This window comes from Magnolia sinica, chromosome 5, assembly GCF_029962835.1.
Source record: "Magnolia sinica isolate HGM2019 chromosome 5, MsV1, whole genome shotgun sequence".
NCBI lineage: Eukaryota > Viridiplantae > Streptophyta > Magnoliopsida > Magnoliales > Magnoliaceae > Magnolia > Magnolia sinica.
Window position 1 is genome coordinate 6,804,247 of NC_080577.1, and position 25,208 is coordinate 6,829,454.

Here is a 25,208-nt window from a genome sequence, read left to right on the forward strand (position 1 = left end):
AAAATAAAGGTAGATTCATCATCTTGAAACCCTGTCTTGTGTTTCTAAAGAAGAACTTCGGTTAGATAATGCTAACTATCTGATATATGGCTTGTTAAAAGAAGGATGTTTGTGGCAAAGTGACAAACATTTACAGGATTAGGATCATCTGATTAGTTTTGTTTTTGCATCATGGTGTGCTAATAGGTTATGAACAAACAGATAATTTGGATTGATGATTTTTGTCCATGTGTCATTTAGAAGCTTTGGGAACATTGCTAAGATCCCATGAGGGTGGGGAATGTTGGCATTTCACACCTGCACAGGTGCACTCACCCATGTGAACCATTGCCCTGAAGTGACATATCTTATCCTTCTAGTGTTAGGTATCTTGTGTAAAACCATTCTTTTAGCTTTTGTGTTATGTAGGTAATGGCATGTGAATAGGCACGATGAAAAATGTTCGGGATGATAATCTTCAACAACAACTGGAAAAAAAAGTTCTGCATGATAAAAACTATTCTGTTGATCTGGAAATTGTTGAAAGAAAGGAACATTGATTTTCTGTTGAAAAGAAAAGAACTCGCCCATCAAACCTATCATCAGGATAGCTCTACATGGTATCATGCCATTCCTATACTAGCACTTGGTGGTGGAATTTTATCAACAGGGGTTTGCAATCATCAGTGATCAAATTTTAAATGGTTTAAGCAATACAAAATAAAGGAGTGCTTAGTTACATGTTAGCATACCTTTCCACCATAACAAGGATGCAATGCACTAGTAACTTGAAGACCTGATAGAAGCACATATGTTTCTGCAGTTGATGCTCTGTAGGATCTTGGGCAAAACATAGTATAAACTTATTTATGTGTCCAAACCTATTATTGTAACTGATCCAATCATGCTTGCTCTCCTAGTGTTAAACCTTTCACACAACTATAAGGTCAAGTTGTATATAATCTGTATGAGTAGGATCATATGATGACATCCCTGGAATATCTTCTCAGGTCATTGCTGTTGATAGTTTCCATGTTTCCTTGTCCATGGGTAATCCAAGTTTAGCAGCAGCACCGAACTAAATAAACACATACATGGGCAGTGGCACTTTTTCTGAACTGATGTGACTGCAACTAAAAGGTTGCACTTTAAACCTATTTTCATTCTATATATTAGAAAGGAACTCAATTCTAATGGAGATTTTGTTGCATCATGGACTATTGTGCATTTAAATACAAATGTGCGAACCTGGATTCATGTTGGAAGTTTTGCGTAAGTTTGGCAGCTGCCAACCTTACACAATAATATGACATGCTGACCAAGAAGTTTCCCAGAATGACTAATTTCGATATATTGGGTAGATAATTCATGAGTGGAGAGATTGAGAAGGATGTTGCCCATAGAATTAAGCGGGGTGGAAGAAATGGAGATGCCTCTGGAGTTCTATGCAATTGTCATGTACCACTCAAACTGAAAGGGAAATTTTATAGGATGACTATAAGACCAACCATGCTTTATGGGACAAAATGTTGGGTTGTAAAGGAACAACATGACCATAGGATGAGTTTAGCTGAAATGAGAATGTTGAGATGGATGAGTGGCAAGACAAGGATAGAATTGGAGATAAATGCATTTGAGGGAATTTAGGACCAATGGGTAACAAGATGAGGGAAAGTAGACTTTAGATGGTTTTGTCAGGTGCAACAGAGACTAGGAATTGTTCCGTTAGGAGGAGTGAGTTTGTAAAAGTTGAAGGCTTTAAAAGGGCAATGAGAAGGCCCAAAAGGACTTGGGTGGAGATAGTAACTAAAGACTTGATGAACTATGGTCTAGTTGAAGTTATGGGCCTTGATAGAGTGAATTGGCAGAAAAGATTAGTGTCTCTGACCCCAATTAGTTGGGGTAAGGCTTAGATGATGACGATGATTATGATTTATGAACTTGCACTTCTCCATTAATAGAGTCCATTGCATTGCAAATTCCCATGCATTTGAGTTGCTTGGAGTGCACTGTGATGTGTGAGTGCCACTGAACCCATCCATCAGTTGCATCATCCAATGGTAGGTCAGCTTGATCCAAAACACAGGTGGGCGACACCACAAGGGACAATTGGGAACACTTCGTAGAGTGGGGCACCCACCATAGAAACTTCCAAAGTTTTTTCATCAGGGCTCACTGTGGTGTGTGTATGCCATCCAAATTGTTAATCAGGTGTGCCACCATCAGGCTCAAGGGACAGTCCGAAAATCCTCTTGAACCAAAACTTAGGTGGGCTACACCATGTGAATTTAGAGGTTCTAGACATGATTTTACACTGCTTCCTGTGGTGCAGCCAACCTGAGTTTTGGATAGACCCCATTTTTGGGCTGTATGGTGAACATGGATAGACACATTTGATGAACGGAGTGGATGTTAGACACAAATCACGGTGGGCCCCAGAGAAGCATGAGTGTACCGCAAGTTTTGGTAATCTATCTGAATACTGCTCACACATATACTAGTGAATATGGCATGTGTAATGCATGTAGAGAGTGGTTGGCAAGATATGGGGTAGAGAAGTGGTTGGTTGTGAAAAAGGACTCCTTATGGGTTTGCTACAATAGATTTTGACCTAATGGTATTTTTTTTTTAGGTCGGTGAGGTATTTCTTGGATATTTGGTTGGTCATTGTTTCAGTTTGAACAAGGATTCTTCTCCCTCTCCCTCTCCCTCTCCCTCTCCGTCTCCCTCTCCATCTTCTTCGTCTTCTTCTTCTTCTTCTTCTTCTTCTTCATCTCCCTCTCCCTCTCCGGATGTATTGCAGCATGTTCTTCTTCTTCTTCTCCCTCTCCTTCTCCCTCTCCCTTCTCCTTCTCCCTCTCCCTTCTTCTTCTTCTTCCTTCTTCTTCTTCTTCTTCTTCTTCCTCCTCTCTTCTTCTTCTTCTTCCTTCTTCTTCCTCTCCTTCTCCTTGTGCCATCATAAAAAATAGCAACATGTGGGATGTATTGCAGCATGTTCTTCTTCTTCTTCTCCCTCTCCCTCTCTGTCTCCTTCTCCCTCTCCCTTCTCCTTCTCCCTCTCACTCTCCCTCCTTCCTTCTCCCTCTCCGTCTCCGTCTCCGTCTCCCTCTCCCTCTCCCTCTCCGTCTCCCTCTCCTTCTCCCTTCTCCCTCCCTCTCCCTCGCAGCATGTTCTTCTTCTTCTTCTTCTTCTTCCTTCCTACTCCCTCTCCCTCTCCCTCTCCGTCTCCTTCTCCTTCTCCCTTCTCCCATCTCCCTTCTCCCTCTCCCTCTCCCTCTCCCTCTCCTTCTCCGTCTCCGTCTCCGTCTCCCTCTCCCTCTCCTTCTCCCTTCTCCCTTCTCCCTCTCCCTCTCCCTCTCCTTCTCCTTGTGCCATCATAAAAAATAGCAACATGTGGGATGTATTGCAGCATGTTGTCAATGAGTGTCATTTATGAGAAGCTTTCACCTTTAATTACCTATGTGATGTGTGTGTGACATCAAACCTGTCAAAAAGGTTTATCCCATATGTTGGCAGCTGCCCTAGATATCAGGTCAATCCATCCATCTGATGGGATGCACCATAGAAAATATTACAGAATCACCCAAAAACCTCCAAAGTGAAGTTTTGGGGCCCACCAGATGATTGAATTGGTCTGATTTTTTGGGGTGTCTCATCATGAGGTGGGGTACTGCACCTGTTGGACTTGGATGGGTTGGAGGTCATACACATGCAATGTGTGGCCCATCACTTGACTTTGGGGGTATGTGGGTGGCTGTACATTGTTTACAGTGTGACCCACCTCATCAGGATGGCCCTACATGGGCATCGTAAAAAAAAAAGAAAAGAAAAAAAGAAAAAAAAAAAGAAAAAGAAAAGAAAGAAAAGAAAAAATCCTTCTCAAGCAGGTTGATGTTTATGATGTTACTGACAAGACAGCTGCAGGTGTATGAAAGGATTTATCTACTGCCTTGTTGCATGGTGCACTCATAGCACGCCAGGTACTGTAATTTAGGATTATTAGCTTCACCTGTTGTGTTTCTTGATGAGTGTTATATATTGGATACTCATTAACTAATATGCGATCTTATTTTTCAGTTACTTCATGTGTGGAACCATTCAAATGATTTACATGCAGCCATTTATCATTCTTGTGGATAAATTGATATCATTAAGCATTCAGTTTTTAAATCATTGTTTGCTGGTTGTACAGATGTACACTGATGAAGTAGCGTGAGAAGTTCTTGTCATTCTTCTTCCCACCCCCCCTCTCTCTAGAAGGTAGAAGACGACCTGCTAAAATGAATGTTGCATGTGTCCATACCAAGCTTATGAAAAAGTGAAGTTGTATATATTTGTTAAAATCAATTGTTTTGAAAGAAATTTGATTAGAGTTCCAAGAGCTGCAAGCATGGGTGACATTTTATTCATTGCAGCGGCTTATGCTGCGAACCTCTTTAGCTGATTGATGATGATTATGATTTAAAAATATTGCCTACAATTGGATGACATCTGCTTTGGAAACTGATGGGGACATCACACGCACTCACGCCGCCCCCACTACGCACGTACGTACGTAGAAGGAGGACCTCACCATCAATCTGGCTCGATGACGACGTCCAGGGAGGGCCTCTTAGCTAGAAGTAAAGTTTTGGTTTAAAAAAAGTGGCCCGATAGTCAAGAAAAGCCCACCATGGGATCTCATGATCGTGGCCCACTCGTCGGATTGGTTTTATATTTTAGGTTTTGCTTATTGTTATTATTTAGAATATCGTGAACGTTTTAGATTTCCTTGTTTGGTTTTTATTTTAGTTTACTTCATCGCCAAGTAATAGGTGTCGCACATGGTGCGAGTTTTTGGGTACATGGTTTTCCCTATAAATAGGCACCCCTTGTAGTTCTTTTGATTCATTGAAGTTAATAAAAAATTTCTGCTTTCTTCGTGAGTTGTGGAAGAATTCAAAAGTGGGTGCGAAGCCCTCCCTTTTCGAAGGGCTAACTACCGTGGTGCGAAGCCACATCGATCCTAATTCACCCCTATCTTCCATCATCTTTTTTTCCATCTTTCCCCACCATCTGTACTTCGAATTTGTCCTTTTGTTGCATCAGCTTTCTTCATTACAGCAGGTTTTCAGATTTCGGCCCGCAGGAGAGCTGAAACTTCGGTGGAGCACCACGCACAAATCGTACATCGGATCGAGCTGAGATTTGGGGGTTTTGGAGTCCATCCCTAGCCGACCAGGGCCAAGGTGGCCTTTTTCTGAATAGTGGGCCCCACACACATGCGGCCGGGATCACACGCACGTCCATTTGGGCCATTGTTGCTGTCCACACGCGGGATCATCTTTTGGCTCAGGTTTTTATCCTCTTTTATCCTCTCATAGCTGTTTTTCATGAATCCTAATTTTAGATTACATGATCCCTAATTGATTTGCCCCTTTTTATCACCTTAGGGTTCTTTGAATTGAAATTAGGGAATCCCTTGGATTAGGGACTGATTTTTATGCATGAGTAGTTGATTTTATTTCCCTTTGACATCGTTTGGTTTATAATTTTTATTAGTCCAGTCCTAGCCTGTGTCAGGTTGGACCTGCATAGATTCTCCTTTTTAATTGTATGTTTGGATTTTCATGTGGGATATGGAATTTGTGTGATTGTTTCTGAATTGGTAGGATCTAAGCCTGAAATCTTGCATATCATATTTAATTTTCCATGTCCTGCATCAAATTTGGCATCAGAGCCTAGGGTTCTTGTAGGGGAATTCATTACATGTTCAAGGTTTGGTTGTTTATGTCCATTACGCATCAATTCTAATCATATATGGCTGTTTAGAGGTCCATAAACCCTGAAATAAGCTGCTGAAATTTTCTGTCATCCCCTTATTTGAATTATTTTAGAAATTAACTTTGTTTTCTATTTCTAGGTTTAGAAACTTTCTTTTTCTGTTTTTTTATAAACTAATTTTTTAGAAACTTTCTTAATCTATTTTTAGAAACTAATTTCCTTTCCTTTTTCTTTTTTAGAAACTAATTTACTTTCCTTTTTTTTTTTTAGAAACTAACTTACTTTATATTTTTAGCAACTTTCCTTTTTTCTTTTTCTTTAGAAACTAGGTTGTTTTTTTAAGAAACTCTTCTAATTTGTTTTTTTTTTTCTTAAATTTTAGAAGCTTTCCTAATTTGTTTCTTTAGAAACTTTCCCTTTTCGTTTTTTAGAAACTAGGTCGATTCTTAAAAAAAAATAAAAAAAATAAAAAAAACTCTTATATTTTGACAACTATATTGCTGAATTTTAGTTGGCACCCTGCACTAAACATGGAACAATTGCAAGAGTCACTAAATAAGTTGTCCCAGTAGTTGGAGTTTATGATTAGGCGTTTGGAAATGGACGAATGCTTTGAGCAGCTTGATGAATACATTGCCCGACTAAAGACTATTGCCAAGACAAACCCCACCATTGGGGTAGATGTCCAATCTCAGGCATGTGGCCTGAAGGATAGACCAATGAATGGAGTTGGCCAAGAAATCAGTTATGGGCGTGCACCCGTGTACCCACCCCATGAGGGACATCAAGACCACTATTTTGAGGGGTACAACATGTGCAGCCTTGTGACTGGAGAGAGTGCACCAGATGTTAGTGTAGAGTTACCCACTGAGGTCATTCCGGTAGTGGATAAGTTTCGTGATGTTTGTCCTGATGATCTACTGGATGAGTCCCCTAGGAGGGATATAGAGCACACCAGAACATGGGACACTGTAATACCTACAACCGAGTTTACGTTGAATAATTTTGTTGATAAGTCCATAGGTCTAAGTCCTCGTGAAGTCGTTACTGATTATAAACCTAAGAAACTTATTGATCTTGTCCCTATGTCACTGTCCCATAGGTCGTCAGAGTTTACAGAGTCTTTTGCGCATCACATTCATTCATGGCATCAAGAAATTAGGCAGAAGATCATGACTAATAATGAATATTGCACATTTTCTACAGACCAGTATAAATGTTTCAAAAGATTCAATATTGAGGATTCTGTGATGGTCTGCATTAGGCCCGAGCGGTATCTTTCGAGGGCCGTTCGTAAGTTACACGCGTGTAGCGCTGGACCGGTCAAAATTATAAAACGAAACGGTCTCAATGTGTATGAGGTAGGCCTTCCACCTTCCATGGGAATTAGTTTCACATCTGATGTGGAGGATTTACTTACTTTTCAGGGGACCACTGATACTTTGTCCGGCCCTTCGCCCACCCATCCTGATTTCCCATATTTATCCCTTGAACCATGGCCCCTTCCCAACCCATTTTTCCAGCCTCTACCTCCCATATCTACTTTTCCTAACCTTTCTTCCCAGCCTCTACCTCCCATACCTACCCTTCTCGACCCATTTTCCGAGCCTCTACGTCCCATACCTACCCGTCCCGACCCATTTTCCCAGCCTCTACCTCCCATATCTACCCTTCCCAACCTATTTTTCCAGCCTTTACGTCTCATACATACCCGTCCCGACCCATGTTTCCAGCCTCTACCTCCCATACCTACCCGTCCCGACCCATCTTCCCAGCCTCTACCTTCCATACCTATCCTTCCCGACTCATTTTTCTAGTCTCTATCTCCCATACCTAACCTTCACACACTCAAAAAGGAAATAGAGGATATCCTGGACCATCAGATAGTTTCAACGTGGGACGGCGGGTTTCAAAAGTACGGGGTTAAATGGAAGTCACACCCAGCTTCAGACAGCACGTGGCTCACTGAGGAGGAGCTTCAGAGACTTGATCCTGACATCCTGGAGCGGTTCAGGAGTTTTATTTCGCCAGTGGCGAAATTTTTACAGCCGGGGAGAATTGATGGGGACATCACGCGCACACGCGTACTCACGCCGCCCCCTACGCACGTACGTATGTAGAAGGAGGACCCCACCATCGATCTGGCTCGATGACGACGTCCAGGGAGGGCCTCCTAGCTAGAAGTCAAGTTTTGGTTCAAAAAAAGTGGCCCGATAGTCAAGAAAAGCTCACCATGGGATCTCATGATCGTGGCCCACTCGTCGGATTGGTTTTATATTTTAGGTTTTGCTTTTTGTTATTATTTAGAATATCGTGAACGCTTTAGATTTCCTTGTTTGGTTTTTATTTTAGTTTACTTCATCGTCAAGTAATAGGTGTCGCATATGGGATGAGTTTTTGGGTATAGGGTTCTCCCTATAAATAGGCACCCCTTGTAGTTCTTTTGATTCATTGAAGTTAATAAAAAATTCCTGCTTTATTTTTCTGCTTTCTTTGTGAGTTGTGGAAGAATTCAAAAGTGGGTGCGAAGCTCTTCCTTTTCGAAGGGCTAACTACCGTGGTGCGAAGCCACATCGATCCCAATTCACCCCCATCTTCCATCATCTTTTTTTCTATCTTCCCCCACTATCTGTATTTCGAATTTGTCCTTTTGTTGTATCAGATTTCTTCATTACAGCAGGTTTTCAGATTTCGGCCCGCAGGAGAGCTGAAACTTTTGCGGAACACCACGCACAAACTGTACATCGGATCGAGCTGAGATTTGGGGGTTTTGGAGTCCATCCCTAGCCGACTAGGGCCAAGGTGGCATTTTTCTGAATAGTGGGCCCCACACACATGCGGCTGGGAGCACACGCATGTCTGTCTGGGCCATTGTTATTGTCCACACGTGGGATCATCTTTTAGCTCAGGTTTTTATCCTCTTTTATCCTCTCATAGCCATTTTTCATGAATCCTAACCCTAGATTACATGATGCCTAATTGATTTGTCCCTTTTTATCACCTTAGGGTTCCTTGAATTGAAATTAGGGAATCCCTTAGATTAGGGACTGATTTTTATGCATGAGTAGTTGATTTTATTTCCCTTTGACATAGTTTGGTTTATAATTTTTATTGGTCCAGTCTAGCCTGTGTCGGTTTGGACCCGCATAGATTCCCCATTTTAATTGTATGTTTGGATTTTCATGTGGGACGTGGAATTTGTGTGATTGTTTCTGAATTGGTAGGATCTAAGCCTGAAATCTTGCATATCATATTTAATTTTCCATGTCCTGCATCAGAAACTTTTACGCAAGTAGACTGTGAGTTCTATTCACGTAGACTTCATGAGATTATAAATGTTAACTTTTAGATTGCTTCAGTGATTTATTTGATTAGTGATCTACATGAAATGTTATGCCTCAGTTTTCTAAGGATGGATTGTTTGTAGGTAGATGTATCATGAGGTTATATGTTATTTGGGGCACCAACATATTCCTTCTGTTATAAATGTCATATTTACATATGGATATTGGACTTTTATTTTGCATCTTATTTCAGAATTTGAGATAGGATATTGAGGGTTTTGAAACCTGTTGAAACTGAAACTCAAATGACAATTCTACAGCTGTGGTAAAAAGAAGGTTTGATCTTAACATCTCTACCAATTGAAAGCCCTACACCTTGCTTTGCCTCCCGAGTCCCATCTTTTGGATAGAATGATACTTCTCATTTTTTCCCCTGTATTCTTTTGGAAATCCAGAATTTCTTATCCATTAGTTCTTTTTCCAATTAGAGAATGTGAAACACCGCCAAACTGCCAGCGAAAATTTCAGAAAGAAAGAATATGATTTTTTTAATTTTTATTTTGAGCAAGTGACAAAAAGATTTTATTAAGAGAAACCAAAGAGGAACAGAATTCCTGATACAAAAATTGGAGTGGCTAGCCTGTAGAACTGCTAAAACTGAGGCCTAGGCATTAGGGCCTGACTTTTAGAGATTAAATGAGACATTATTCAAGAAGAACTGAATTTGGGGTGCAAGATCCACAAACTCAATGAAACTATCTTAGGATTTGATAACCGGTCCCAAACGCTGCCCATATCTGTTGTCGATGATCCACTGAAAACAAAAATTGAGGAAGCTGGCCATTCCAAAATTGAACCTTTGCCTGTCTATTAATGCTTTTGTGCTTGATTCTGAATCTCTAAAGATTCCACTGTTCCATTCCTTCAATATCTCCCAGAAAATGGAGAAAGGGATAAGGTTCCACAGGTCTTGGTCCCTTGGATTTACTTTTACGAGGAATTCTGCACCAACTACACATTTCCTGGACTGACGTGTTTTGGTCTACTTAACCTTGAATGCTGAGAGGAAATGACTCCAAACTTCTGTGGCTATGGGGCAGTGGAGGAAGTGGCGGCTGCCACTTTCCTTGCTTGCTTCGCACATAAAACAATGGTTCACAATTACCAATCCCCTGTGCTGCAGCTTGTCCACTGTTAGCTACTTCTCAATGGCCGCAACCCTGCAACCCACAAGATGGCCAAAACTCTTGGGGGCATCGAAGATTTCCACAGCAGTTCACGGAAGAAACTTCTGCACGGGATCTCAAATTCAGGAAGAAAGACTTGGATGAGAATAGATCTGATGGTTTTGATCTTCCAAACCCTCGTGTTCATGATCGGGATTGTTTTGCACCTTTTCCAGAATTCCCAAGAGCTCAATGAAGTTTTCCATCTCCTCTTTCAGATTTCCTCTAAGGCTAATGATCCACACCCACTTGCCTCAGAACTTTGACCATTTGCCGATCACCACTTCTTTGTTTTTGGAAATCCTATACAGATGAGGGAAAGTGACTGAGAGAGGGTCATCACCTATCCATACGTCTTCTCAGAAACGAACAAAGTCTGCTTTGTTTACTGAGACCTTAAACCGTCCTTTAGAGGTTTGCCCCATGGTTTTGCTTGATCACCTGCTGCGGATATTCCTTTCCACATCTGAGAAATTTGCCTTCTTGAAATGGGTTCCAGATTCCAGCCCCTGTTGGAATAGACATAACTTTTTTAAATATTACTTGTCCCCATAGAGCCTCTTTCGGTGCCAAACCTCCCCCATTTGCTAAGGAAGCTCAATTTCTCTCTCACCCTGCCTGCACATAGGGGACAGGGGTGGCAAGGGGCCTGGTTTGGGCCAGGCCAGGCTAGGCCTGGGCCCGACCTGATATTTAAGACCTAAGGCCCGAGCCTGGCACAAGCCTTTTCGTACAGCATGCCCAAGCCTGACCTGATCCAACCTGACCCAGCCCGAAATTGATAAAATCCCTATTTTGCCCTTAAATTTTCTTAGTCTATCTATTCATCAAATGGGCCACGCAATTTTTTTTTGAGAGAACTGAAATTTTATTAAAAAAGCCAAAAGAAAACCACAAGGGATGGGCGCTAAGAGGGCGGTGAGCCTAAACAAGAAAATCAAAACAACAATCCCCCAAGATATTAGAGCAAGAAACACATTCAGTAACAAGCGCTCTCGCCCTAGACGAAACAACATCCGTTGTTTTGGAGATAATGTTGAAACATCTAGCATTCCTTTCTTCCCACAAAGCCCATCACACTGCAATCAAAACCATCCTCCAAAGCCTTGTCTTGCCCTTCTCAGACCGCATCCCATGCCAAGCCAATAATAAGGAATCGATGAAGCCTGGTAATGGCCACAAAGCACCGGAAGGAGAAAGGACATCGGCCCATATTGACCCCATTAAAGGGCAATGCACAAAAATATGGTCCACTGTTTCCTCGTCATGCATACATATGATGCAAATATTGGGCAACACCATACTCCTTTTACGAAGGTTATCAATAGTAAGGACTTTCTTCCTGCCAACAAGCCAACCGAAAGTTGCACGCTTAGGAGGGACATCATAGTTCCACACAACACCAATCGGCCCCACCTCATAAAGGGAATCGCGGGCACGAGTGAAGGCATAAAAGGATATAACCGAGAATCGTCCTGAGCTCCCAGCCTTTAAGAAAATCTTATCCGCCTTGTCAGTAGTAGTGAAAAGATGAATTCAGTCCAAAAGGCTTGCAAATTCGGAGACTTCATCATCCCTGAAGAAACTGCCTACAAGGGGGATCCCAGGAGGAATCATCAATACATGAAAAGCACTCCACCACCATCACAGAAGGATTCAGAGCCAAGTGGAAAATCCGAGGGAAATCAAACTTCAAGTGGGATTCCCCAGCCCATGCATCTTCCCAAAACCTGATCTGTTACCGTTCCCCAAAGAGAAGGCCACTCCCCTCATAAAAGCCTCCTTCACGGAAAGAACCACTTTCCATAATGCGGAAGCTCTATACATTGAAGAGTCCATAGTCCACCATTCCCCTTCTGAAAATCCATACGTAACTCTTGATAACATTCTTCCAAAGCGCGTCCCTGTCCTTTTCAAATCTTCACAACCATTTACCAAGGATTGCTTGGTTTGTAGCTTTAAGCTCCTTTATGCCCGCGCCTCTTTCTTCATAAGGCTTGCACACCTCATCCCACTTAACCAAGTGGAATTTCTTTTTCACTTCTGCCCCTTGCCATAAGAAATCCAATCTCAGCTTCTTGAGCCGATCAAGCATCGAAGCCGAATATTTGAAAAGAAACATGAAATACACAGGAGATTGGACAAATATGCTTTGATAAGAGTAATACACCCTCCAAGAGGCAAATATCTAGTTTGCCAATTCGTGAGCATCCTTTCAAACCTTTTAATGGCCATGTACTAAAGATGCTTAGCTAATTTTCCCACACAAAGGGGAAGCCCCCCAAAATTAATTGAAAGAGAACCAACTGCACACCTAAAGGATCCAACTAACTGTTCCACTTCCTCAAGATCTTACTCTTGGCAATGTTCACTTTGAGGCCAGACATCGCTTCAAAGCAACGAATAATGGTTCTTACCCTATCCACCATATTGTGAGAGGCATTGCAAAAGAGGTGACTGTCATCTGCAAATTGTAAATGCGATATGGGGCGAGAGAGGTTACCCTCCACCCTAAAGCCATTGAAGAATCCCTCCTCCTGGCCCTTGCCTAGAATCCCCCTAGGGCTTCCATCACCACAAGAAAGAGTAATGGGGACAACAAATCTCCTTGGCGAAGGCCCATAGAGCTTTTGGAAAAACCTTTTTGATACCCATTACCCACTAAGGAGAATCAAGAAACGAGCTGATCCTACATATTCTCGAATCTAGGAACACCACTTTGCACCACATCCCGGCCATTCCATCATATAACTAAGAAAGTACTAGTCAACATGATCATAGGGTTTCTTGATATCCAATTTACAAACTATTCCTTTCATGCCTCTCTTATGTCTAGAATCCAGACATTCGTGTGTTATAAGAGCATCATCCAAGATCTGCCTCTTCGGAATGAAAGTACTCTAGTTGTCAGAAATAACACTTCCAATCACCTTCTAGAGCCGAGAAGTGAAAACCTTTGCCAAGATTGTGTAGCGCCCTCCAACTAAGCTGATAAGCCTGTAGTCCCTTCGGGATTCTGCACCCAACACCTTGGGGACGAGGGCAATAAATGAGGCTCCAAACTTGCTCGACAACCGATCCCTCACATGAAATTCTGGCAGAAATCACATAATGTCGTCCTTCACCAAGAACCGATTGAAAGGCAAAAAGTACAATCTAGGTCTTCTCTAGTCCTTGGAGAGCAATTTTGGACCTCGTTCACCATTAGGCTACTAATTCTGTTATTCCTAGCCTGAGCACTTGCAATGCAGTGAAGAAACTTCACCCTCCTTGATCCACCTACTTCTAGAGCGTTGCCTCCACTTAATTTCATCTTCCTCACATGCATTGAGAAATAAGTATTTTAGAGGAAGGAAACCAACAGTCCGCATTCAACATAGATGGTTGCCTAATTGGAATATTATAATGACATATTTGTAGGCTATAACACGTACATGCAAAGTTTGGTTGGGCCGAGCTGGTTTGGGTTGGGCTAAAATTACTCGAGGCCAAGCCCGACCCAAAGCTGGGTTGGGCTCATCAAGTCGGGCAGGCTACCTGACCCATTGCCACCCTTTCCTGCACCTAACCAAGGTATTCCATAAAGGTAACGGTGGTTGTAAATCGTTACCCCTCCCAAAAGAACCTGTTCCGGCTATGTTATGGGCCATTTTTCAGCTATGGCCTAGTAACGTGTCATGGTTACCACCATTATCCTTACGTAACTGTCTTTTGAATACCTTACACCTGAACCTTCTTCTTTGGCTTGCTTCCCATCTGACAAGATGGAATCTCTTTTTGTTTGCATCATTAGCCCATAAGAAACCCCTCAGCATTTTCTCGCTCTTTGTAGCCACTCTCACTGGAATCTTGAAGAGGGAGACAAAATAAACTGCAATATTTGCTAATGTTGACTTAATAAGAGTAATTCTTCCCCTGAAAGAAAGAAACAATTTTTTCCATGCCGCCAATCTCTTCTAAATTCTCTGTAGCACCGGAGACCACGTGGATTCAACCAAACGCATTTGAACCCAAGGGGATGTCAAAATACTTGAAAGGAAAAGATTAAATTCTGCAACCTACCAACGAAGCTAGAGAACATAATGCTTGGTACTCCACTTCGATCCCTACCATGCTTTTGCTTAGATTGACTCTCACTCCAGAGATTGCTTCAAAGCTTTTGAGAAAATGCTTTAAATTGACCACCTTCTCCCTTACTGCTTTGCAAAAGACCAAGGTGTTGTTTGCAAACTGAAGGTGGGAGAAGGTGAGAGACCCCACTTCAAAGCCTTCAACGAAACCTTTTTGCTTTGTCGGGACAAATAGCCTGCTCAAACCTTCAACCGCAATGAGGGACATGAATGGGAATTTTGGGTCCCCATCTTAAGCCTCTCAAAGTACTAGAAAATCTGCATGATGAGCCAGTTATCTGCATGATGAGCCAGTTATCCTCACTACAAAGAAAACCAATGAAATACATTCCTAGATCCATTTCCTCCACCCAGTTGCATCCCATTTTTTCAAGAATGTACATGAGAAAATCCCAATCCACCCTGTTGTAAGCTTTTTCCATGTCGATCTTGCACACAACCCCTTGGATTTTTGCCACCATCCTGGAGTGAATGCATTCATTAATGATGTGGATGTGTCGAGGATTTGTCGATCCTCCATAAAAGCCCTTGGAATGGTGAAATTATTGACTTCATAGCTTCATTCTGTTAGCTAGGATCTTTGCAAGAATTTTACAAATGCTTCTAGCAGACTTATGGGTCTAAAGTCCATGTCCATGACTCCTTGATTTTTTGGGATCAAGCAGATGAACATGGCATTCACACTCCTATTTAGCCTGGCTCTTTTGAAGAATTCCAACATGTTGCCTTTAACGAAATCCTAGGTTTTTCGGAAGAAGCTTAAAGAGACACCGTATGCTCCAAGGGATTTATCGCTATCCATGCTGAAGACAAGCGTCATTGACTTCTTTTTCGCTGGAAAGTCTTTCAAGAGTGGATGCTTGGTCCTCTGATAGACTTCTGAAAGCTATTCCGTTGAGCAGGGGTCTGGAGATGATCCCTTTCGAGTAGATTTTCATAGAACCTACAATCTTATATCATCCTTGTCTTTGTATATCTTGCCCATCGATTGAAATTCTTGAGATTGCATTCTTGCGTTTTCTTGCATTTGCTAAACTGTGGAAGAAAGCTATATTGCAGTCGCTAGCTTTCAACCATAGAGCCCTTGAGCACTGTCTCAACGCAATCTCCTCTTGCCTTAGCCGATACTTCCATTCTCTTCTTAATTTGATCCGTTTTTCTGTTAGCATCCGAAATGCTAACACGACCTTCCTTTTTGTTGATTTCCTAGATCTTGAGAAGGATTTGTTCCACTCTCATTGCTTCCTTAAATCTATCTTCCCTGGCCCACACTTTTAGCTTAAGTTTGATTTGTTGTGACTTCTTGCTTTGTACCCTGCCCATACTTCGAGTGCTGTTTCCTCCCACCAGCTCTTTATCATCTCCATGAAACTCAGGCGAGAGAGCCATTTGTTTTTGAATTTAAAAGGCCTAGGACCCCAATATTTGTCTTCAACCTCCGAAAGGATAGGTTTTTGGTCGGAGATTGGCTTGGGGAGGATCTCTCACCTCTAGAGAGGAAGCGCTGCAATCAGTCACTGTCCACCAAGAACTGGTCCAAACTGTACATAGCTGGTGAGCTGTATAATCCCTGACTAACTTGGTTAGTGAAGCCCTAAAATTATCCTTTCCCAAGCCATGAGATGCTTCCAAGTGTCTCAATCTTAGCCACACAATTCCAGAGCCTTTAGAAGCCTTTTGGAGCCATCTGTATATCCTAACCACTGTTTTAAATAGCGAATAGTGTGTAAAGTGGTGCTCACTTCTCTGAAGCATGAGGCGTAAGGTACATAGCCTGCAACCAAATGCAACCTAAAGTAATAAGAAAGGTCAATGATGAAGTATGAAGGTAAAGTAAGAGCGACAAAACTGATTTAATATTGTTACTTGTATTATTTTACCAAAAGCATTGAAAAGATTAGCTAATTTTAATTGAAATAGAAAAATGTAACAAATCATGTGAGCTCTGTAGTGTTTGACATAGTCTAGCTAGCATGTATATGCGAATTATCATGTAGCATAGGCCATGTGTGACTTAGGCTATTTTGATGAGCTTCGTAGCGTTAAGGCTAAGCTACGGTACGTCGCATAAGCTACAACTAAATAGCATAGCTATTTAAAACACTGATCCTGACAACCCCTGGATTTCCTCAATTTACACCCAAACCAACCATTTGACCCCTAGAATCCCGCCACTTGTGAATCATCCACACTTCTCCTACCCTTTAGAACACTCCCCAACCTCTCTTCAAATTACAGGCTTGGACCCTTCTCTATAAATAGACACCTCTTACTACAAGAGAGGGGTCTTTGCCTCAAAATTTGTGAGCCCCCTAGCCTTTCTTTAAGTTCCTAGTCCAAATACTTAGAAAAATCCTGCAAATCTTATAGAGAAACATGAGAACATGAGCAAGGGGCTAAGGGCTTGGGAATCCCATCCTTCTCAAGGCCATGGAGTAAAGCTCTACTCTGGGAATGGTGAGCCGAGGCTTCGGTAACCTTGTGGGGTAGATGATTCACTTGTTCTTTTCCCTCACTTCTCTTAGAGGACTACATAAAGCAAGACCCTTCTTCAAGAAATATTGCAATTTCAGTCCATGGAGCTCAAGTTGAAGCCCACAAGCACATGCATTTTTGAAGATCAAAGCTTCATCTAAGCCACGAGAAGACAATGAGCGATGAAATTGCCACATTCCCAAGCTTCCCCTCTTCTTCTCCGTTCAAATTTTTCCTTCTTTCCTTTTATCTTTTCTTTTACTGTTGGGATGCAAGCTAACCGTTTGTGAAGTTCTGATTGTTGGAATTTCCTTCTCCTCAAGTAGAGAACATATCTTTGTAGGTAGAGTAGGGTGTCTAACTCCTTCCTACTCCATACTTGTGGTCCTCGGAAGAGTGGCGTGGAGACCAAATTGGAGTCAGTTCTTTGGAATCAAGGAGATTCCTCTCTTTGATTTTTAGAAACAAACAAGTATTCTAGCCATCCTCGAACTAGACATGAAAAAGGTTAGTGTCGACTGTAGGCCTTTGTCACTACATTGACAGTCCCATATAGTGATCAAACCCCCAGCCATGCAACCACAACTTTAGCTATCCACTTACTAGTTTTTATACCCTAAATCGTAGATACAAGATCATTATTTACTGCTTCCACTTTGGACTCCTGAATGAACAAGATGTGAGCCTTCTTCTTTCTTACCAATTGGTGAATTGCTCTTACCTTATCAGGAGACCCTAGGCCTCTAGTGTACCATGACAGAATCTTCATTTAGAACTGCCTTCATCTTGACCCTACTGCATTTTGATTCCTTTCTTCCCTCATCTTTCAAAAAATTGTGCTCTTGTAGCTTATCAAATGATGTTAGCCTCTGAGCTTGCCTAACCAACTTGGGCTTCCGCTTCCCTGGCTCTCTTGTGTCCTTTTTGTCTAAATCCTTGAACACTTGGTTTGGGTGTACAGTCATGACCCCCAGCTTTATCGCCACTGTATCTATCCTCCTTGGACTTGGGTCAATTTGGGAATCTGCCTCTAATGCTTTCGTAGATGATGCAACCTCTACCCATAACGCATCTTTCTTCAGTATACTGATTTGTCCTCCACTTTGAAAGTTTTCTCCCATGGCATTGATCCAATGGGGATTACCTCTGATGTAACTGGTGAGGTGTGATTACCTCCAATATTACTGGTGAGGGGCCTTTCTTCTCTTGATGCACGGAGTCCCCTGGATCGAATTTTACGAGAATCACTTCCAGTTGAGGAGGGTGATGAACTGTTCAGCTTCTTTTGGCCTCTGTCCATCGCTTCTGAAGCCTTCCACTCTGGTATTTCGGATGTTTGCTTCGATGATCCCATGCTTCCAATTGCGATGTCGGGTTCCTTCCAAAAGGGCTCACCACTGCCTTGGCTAGTTCTAGGAGTAGTGGATGGCCAAGTTTTGGAACGTTGCGATTCCTTCTTTCTGTAGTTCTCCTTGGTGGATGATATTTCCTAAGAATGATGGCTTTGGGTCTACTAAAATCCGAGCGTTGAGTTCCAATTCTACAATGGGACCATTGTCACTATCCACATGATTATCTTGGATTATAGGTCGAGGTGTACTACGTATATAAGATTTCAAGAAACACAATCCACTCTCACTATAAGATGAGAACTTGTCCACTCGAAAAGAGTCCTCTTCGTAAGGGGGATGGAAAATCTCATTTCGCTATATAAAATGGTCATTAAGTTGATACAGGTGCAAATTGAGAATATTTCCTAAAGCAAGATATGCCTTCCTTTCCGTATGATGTGTGGTTGTGATAGTCGGCGAGTAGGTGGGACATGACTTTGCCTTTCTTGGGACCACTACCGGTTTGTGACACTTAGTAGTGTTAGGCGGCAGGTAGGTGAAATGCATCCTTCGAGCCTTTTGTCTGTGACACGTTGACTACTGCACAACTTGCTTGAGTTAGCAGCAGTAGCTGGTGGGCCCATCATGTGGTTGGTGTTGAACTTGGCTCTTTGTTGTCACCACAATCTTGCTATTCACGTGCTGACATAGATTAGGAGTTTCCATGTTGTCATTTTCCTTTGTTCCTTTCAATGTTGTCAAAAGTGATTGCTTAAGCGATTATGAGATCTCGCATAAGGATCAACATATGGTATATGCGATGGTCGCATATGGCATATGTGATGTATGCGATCGCATATCGTATAATGCAATCGCAGATGCTCCAATGGTCAGAAATATAACCATTGGAGCATAATAATAATAATTATTATTTTTAAAGTTTGGTGCTTTTGTCTATAGAAAGGCACTCCCCCCCTTCTCCATTTGCAATATATCTTTTCCGAAGCTCTCATACACTCTCTTGCTATCATTCTAAAGCATTCTAAATCTCTCTAATCCCATATTTTATTCTCTCTTTCATATTTCACTTGAAGACAAGATCAAGAAGCAAGAAGACAAGATCACAATTCACAACTCTCTATTTATTCTCTTATTTACTCTCTCTCTCTCTCTCTCTCTCTCTCTCTCTCTCTCTCTATTCTCTAATCTATTTACTCTCTCTTTCTCTCTCTTCTTTAATTCCCTTTTATTTTCTTATTCTCTCTCTCTCTCTCTCTCTCTCTCTCTGTTCTCTAATTCCCTAATTCTCTTTTATTTTCTTTTTCACTCCCTTCTCCAATTTATTTACTCTCTCTCTCTCTATTCTCTAATTCTCTTTTATTTTCTTATTTACTCTCTTCTCCAATTTATTTACTCTCTCTATCTCTATTCTCTAATTCTCTTTTATTTTCATATGCACTCTCTCTCTTTCTTTCTCTCTTCTCTAATCTATTATCTAATTCTCTAATATGTTCTCTCCCTATTCTCTTCTTCTCTATTCTAATATATTATCCAATCTCATTGCCTAAACTCTCAACTATCAACTCTCATACTCTCATCCGATCTCTCAATCTTTCTTTCCTTAGCATCTATTTCTAATCTCTACTCTAAGTTCTAACTTGTATGATCTATTTCTTTCATTAGCATTCTCAAGACTCAAGAGATTCATAGAACAAGTCAACTCAAGAGTCAAGTGACAAGCACACTCAAGAGTCAAGTCACCCAACATTCAACATTATTTTGTTTTATTGTCATTTGCAAATTGAAATTGGACAAGTGTATTGTGTATTTTTGTTTGTGTAATTAGTAATTACTAATTAGTGTATCATTCATTCATTCTTAGTTTCTCGTTTCTAGTTTCTACTCATTTATTTATTTATTTATTATCAAGCACCAAGATTGAAGACATTTACATCAAGATTCAAGACTCAAGACTCAAGACTTTAAGAGTTTCAACTTTCAAGACTTTCAAATGCAAGAGTTAAGACTTCATTTCAAGAATCAAGATTTTAAGATTGTAACTCACCACCACAATCTCTCTCTCTCTCTCTCTCTCTCTCTCTCTCTCACACACACACACACACACACACACACACACTTGTAACTCTACAACTATAGTGAGACACTCTCTTCCTCTCTCTCTCTATCTATATATTAGTATAATAGCATTTAATATGTAGTATTTAGTCATTAATATTTACTATTTAGTAACTAATTTAATATTTTGTAGTTATACTAACTACTTACTAGTTAGTATTTAACTAGTAGCTAGCATATAGCTTATTTGTTGTTTCATGTCTTCATTGTTTGTCTAATACACACTCATACACTAGTACACTACGGTCACTACCTACTACGTAGAGTCATCATCGTGTCTTCTTTCCAATCTTCTACCTTGAAACCAAAGTCAAATGACCTGGGTTAGAAGTACGAGCACTATCGAAGTGCCGATGAAAAGTCTCAGGTAGTGTGTGAGCTACGCAGATACATAAGTTACAGTGGTATTGGATGACATAAACACTACACTGTGCACGCATCGAGATTGAATGCAAAGAGCCTATGGACATGGGCTTATAGATAGGTGGTGTAGACCACATCCGAAAGATGTGGTTGACTAAAGGGGTAAGGGTAAAGGACCCGCCCAAACCACTTTAGAAAATCGATGTAAGAAGAAAGATAGAAAAGTCAACGATTCAATACATTATAAAGTTGTTGTATCTAGCTGGTATAACTTTTAACATAGTGAAGATAAAGAATTTCAAAGTAATGGCTGAAGCTATAAGTCAATTTAGACCCGACTTGAAAATTTGTTCTTATTATGAAGTGAGGGCGAGTTGCTAAAAAAGGTGGTGGAGTTTGCTAGGAACTTTATCTCTGGATACAAAGAAAGTTGGAAAATCTATGGTTGTTCATTAATGGCCAATGGATGGACCGATAGATCTAGTCGGACATTGATACACTTTCTTGTAAATTGTCCAAATGGGACTATGTTTTTTAAGTCCGTTATGCATCGGCCCATTCCTACACGGTTGGTTATTTATTCAAATTGTTAGATTGTATAGTTGAAGAGGTAGGAGATGAATATGTTGTCCAAGTTGTCACGGACAACGCAATTAATTATGCAGTTGTTGGTCGCCTTCTTATGGAGAAGAGTCGACTTTTATTTTTGAACACCATGCCCGGCACATTGTATTGATTTGATATTAGAAGATGTAGGTAGGTTGTATGTTAAGGTAATTGCTAGGGTTAGGAGAATCACGATTTTTATGCACAAGCATGCCATTCTTCTCCATCACATGAGAAACCAACTTGGGGGTAATTTGCTTCATTCGGCCGTGACTAGATTTGTAACAACTTTCTTAACACTACAAATGTTAAATTCAAAGAAAGCTAAACTTAGGACCTTTGTTGTTCCAACCGATTGGAATAATGGACCATGGTCAAAGAAAGCCGAAGGAAAGTTAGTCCAACAAACGATTATTTTCCAATCATTTTGGAATCAAGTGGTAAAGGCCTTAATTCATCCGAATCCTTAGTAAGTGTGTTGCGAATTGTGGACGATGATGAAAAGCCACCCATGGGCCATATCTACAATGCAGTGGAGATGACCAGAAATAAAATCGTGGAACAACTCAACTATAAAGAAATCATGGAACACTTCAACTATAAAGAAATCATGAAACACTTTAACTATAAAGAACGTGATTACAAGCCCATCCTAAATATTATAAATGCTAGATGGGGCAGCTAAATATCATCCCCATTATATTCGGCTACCTACATCCCCATGATTTCTTTGCGATGCATATCGTTGGATTTCTTCACGCTTTAAAAATAATGGTTCTAGAGAAAGAAGAACATGATAGATTTTCTTGAGAGCTGGAGTTCTACATGAAGAGTGTAGGGATTTGGTTAAGAGAGATTGTTATTAGGCATAGGAGTATGAAATTGTCATGTAAATATGCAATTCTATGAAGTTTTACAACTTACAATGTAAGAAGTTTATGTGAGAAATGTCTGACTTAAACTTATTTGCTCAGTGGACTAGTGGTCTATGTATGGAGTTGACCCGACTAGGAGGGATTTGACACTAAAGAAGTTGGCCATGAGAATTCTTGGCCTCGCGTGTTCTTCAAGCGGTTGTGAGCGCAACTGGACTACATTCGAGTCGGTAAGTTTTAAAACTAAAAGTTTTGTAATTCACTTTCAATTTCAAATTTCAATGCTAAATTGCTAATTCACATTTAATTGAAATTTCTAAATGTTATGCAGATTCACACGAAAAAAGAAGAAGAGGAATTGTCTTGATCAAAAGAAATTCAATGACCCGGTCTTCGTTCAATATCACCAGAAGCTGCAGGAAAGATTTTAGTCTAGGCGAGAAAAGCTTGGATTCTATGATCCTATCAGCCTATATGATTTGGAGGTAGAAAGCGAGTGGCTTGTGGAGACAGATGATCCAATATTTGCTGGTGAGTCCCTTAAACGGGCCTAAGTCGAAGACGCCACTTATGGATTGACATCTGGTGAATGTTCTCAATGGCAGAGAAGAGGGGTGTGTAGTAGCATGAGGGCTACTAGCTGTCAAGGAGAGGAAGATGATATTGAGATTGAAGAAGTACAAGACCATTAGATATGGATGGGCAATTTGTATATACAGATAATGAAGAAAGAGAAGAAGATGAAGTGTACGTTGAAGAAGGAGATGAATCTGACGACGACGACGATGATGGTGGTGATGTGCCACAATGGGAGAGGGAACATTGTATATGGTAAATTAGTAGTTTCTAGATTTTGTTTACCAATAAAATTATTATATTTTTATTAATAAGTTGTTGAGTGATTAATTTTTGGTTTTTTACTTCTTCTAGTTAATGGTTTATTTACTTATTAGTTATTATAACTTAGGTGGCATAGTAATAGTACAAATTAGATTGAAAATTGAAATAGATAAACAAAACCAAACTGGAGTAGTTAAAGTTTGTATGGGGAAAAAAAGATTCCCTCCCCCTCCCTTCACTCTCTTATGCAAAGCGATCAAGCACAAGCAATCGTTTAGGATCGCTTATGCCATTTGACATCACCGGTTCCCCCATTGTATCCCTCCCCTCGTAGCTTTATCAATAGGTCATCCAAGAGGTCCCTTCCATGATGCCTCCATTCCCCTATTGCATGAATCAGGAAGTGTCTATAAGCCACCAACAACCTTTCACTTTCTCTTAGCTTATCTACATTCGGAGCATAGGTTTTTTCCCTCAGAAAGTCCACCTTGCTCCTAGTGATAGATATGGGTTCCACTTCTAGCACCTTCCCATGGTACTCGCCCAACTCTTGGAAGGTCTCAATGAATCATGTTTAGAGAGGGATCTTGAAGAGGCAGATCTATGTCACCTTGCTTTTTGGCAATAGCTCTTCTATCCAAGGAAGTATGGCTTCTATATCCTTGTGGACTGGGTTACCACTCTGCCAAGATTTTTCCATCTTGCTCGAGAGGAATTTGAAAAGAATGCGGTGGTCGTAGAGTTTTAGGATCTTAACTTGTCCTGCGAGCCTTGAAGATGTCCATATGTGCATTTTTTGTAATATTTCTTCATCAACTTCCCTAGAAGTCACTTCTACAAGGGAGGCTTTGAGGAGTACCCTCTTGTTTTCGACGATTCCAAATCCATTGCTGCATAATTCCCTGCTACATTTCTCCTTGGCCTACCCATTCTTTTAGGCCTATGTTTGGGCAAGACTTTGTTGAAGACTTCTCCTTTGCTTCTGGTAGGAAGGCCCCTATTGTTTTGAGCAGGTGGAGCTGGCCATTCGATGGTCTCATTACTAGGGATGGCATCCCTAGGAATGATTTTGCTTGATCCAGCATCTCCTCCTTTGGAATTTGGAGAGTTCCTCTCCTTCTTCGAGAACTCCACGCCTCGATTCCACCATTGGAACTTGATATTTTTGATACATTCAATGGCTTAATAGGCCTCGTCCCGAAATCTGAACTTGACGAAGTCGATTCTTTGATGCTTGGATCTGGATCCATCTTTTGGAAGGAAGATGTTCTTCACTCATCTGCACTCTTTAAACAAAGATTTCACCTCCTCCGCCAAGGCCCTAAACAGAATGTTGGAGATTAAGAGTGTTATGAGTTCACCATGGGCTTTCCTCGTGGTTCTCCACCCTCTCTCATCCATATGTGGTCTGCCATTCTCTAAGCCCTACCTGGAAAAGAAAGGAGTTGCCACTAGGCGAAAAGGCTTAAAATATATGGAAAGCTGGAATCCATAGAGCCAAATAACCCTAAAGTTAGGATTAGAGACTTGATTGGATAACTCCACTTGTGGTCTAGCTTCCTAAAAATTCTGAGTAAGGGCCTTGGTTTTGGAGAATGAAGGTATTAGGCACCTTCTCCATCCAGGCTTACAGGCGGTCTCTACTTAAATGGGAATCAAGATTTTAGTATTAGATCTCTAAGCAAAGATCCAAAACCCAAAATAAAATAATAAAAAGACGGCAAGGAAAGTGGTGGTTAAAGAGAGGAAATGCAACAACGGTGAAATGTAAAAAGTGTAAAATGTAGAAACTGTCTTGAGATGGTCTCTCTCTCTCTCTCTCTCTCTCTCTCTCTCTCTCTCTATATATATATATATATATATATATATATATATATATATATATATATATATATATATATATATATATTCAGAGGGCCTTGGTTGTAGAGATCTAAGAAGGAAAAAGGAGCTCTCAAATCCTCCTACTGGCATGGTTGGGAAGCTGTTTCTCAAAACTTGAAGGCTGACTCATGCCTCGTTGCCGATTGCACCAAGCCATTTCTAAAAACTGAAAGTTGTCCTCAACTCCTTTTATCTTTCTTGATACTTAGGTGCTCTTCTCCTCCTTCATAGGGTTAAATCTTTAGAGGTTTCCTGGGTTTCTCTCCCGAAGCAAGAAGGGAGAGAGGGAGTATACAGAGAATTGTTGAAGTTCCCA

The 25,208-nt window shown here is 40.9% G+C and overlaps 1 long non-coding RNA gene across 1 annotated transcript; it reads left to right on the plus strand.

Moving 5' to 3' along the window:
* Window positions 1–3,353: 3,353 nt before the first annotated feature.
* Window positions 3,354–23,225, plus strand: LOC131245286 (uncharacterized). Its single transcript, XR_009170820.1, has 3 exons — window positions 3,354–4,297; window positions 22,268–22,398; window positions 22,500–23,225. It is a non-coding gene; the product is annotated as an uncharacterized LOC131245286 (long non-coding RNA).
* Window positions 23,226–25,208: the final 1,983 nt, after the last annotated feature.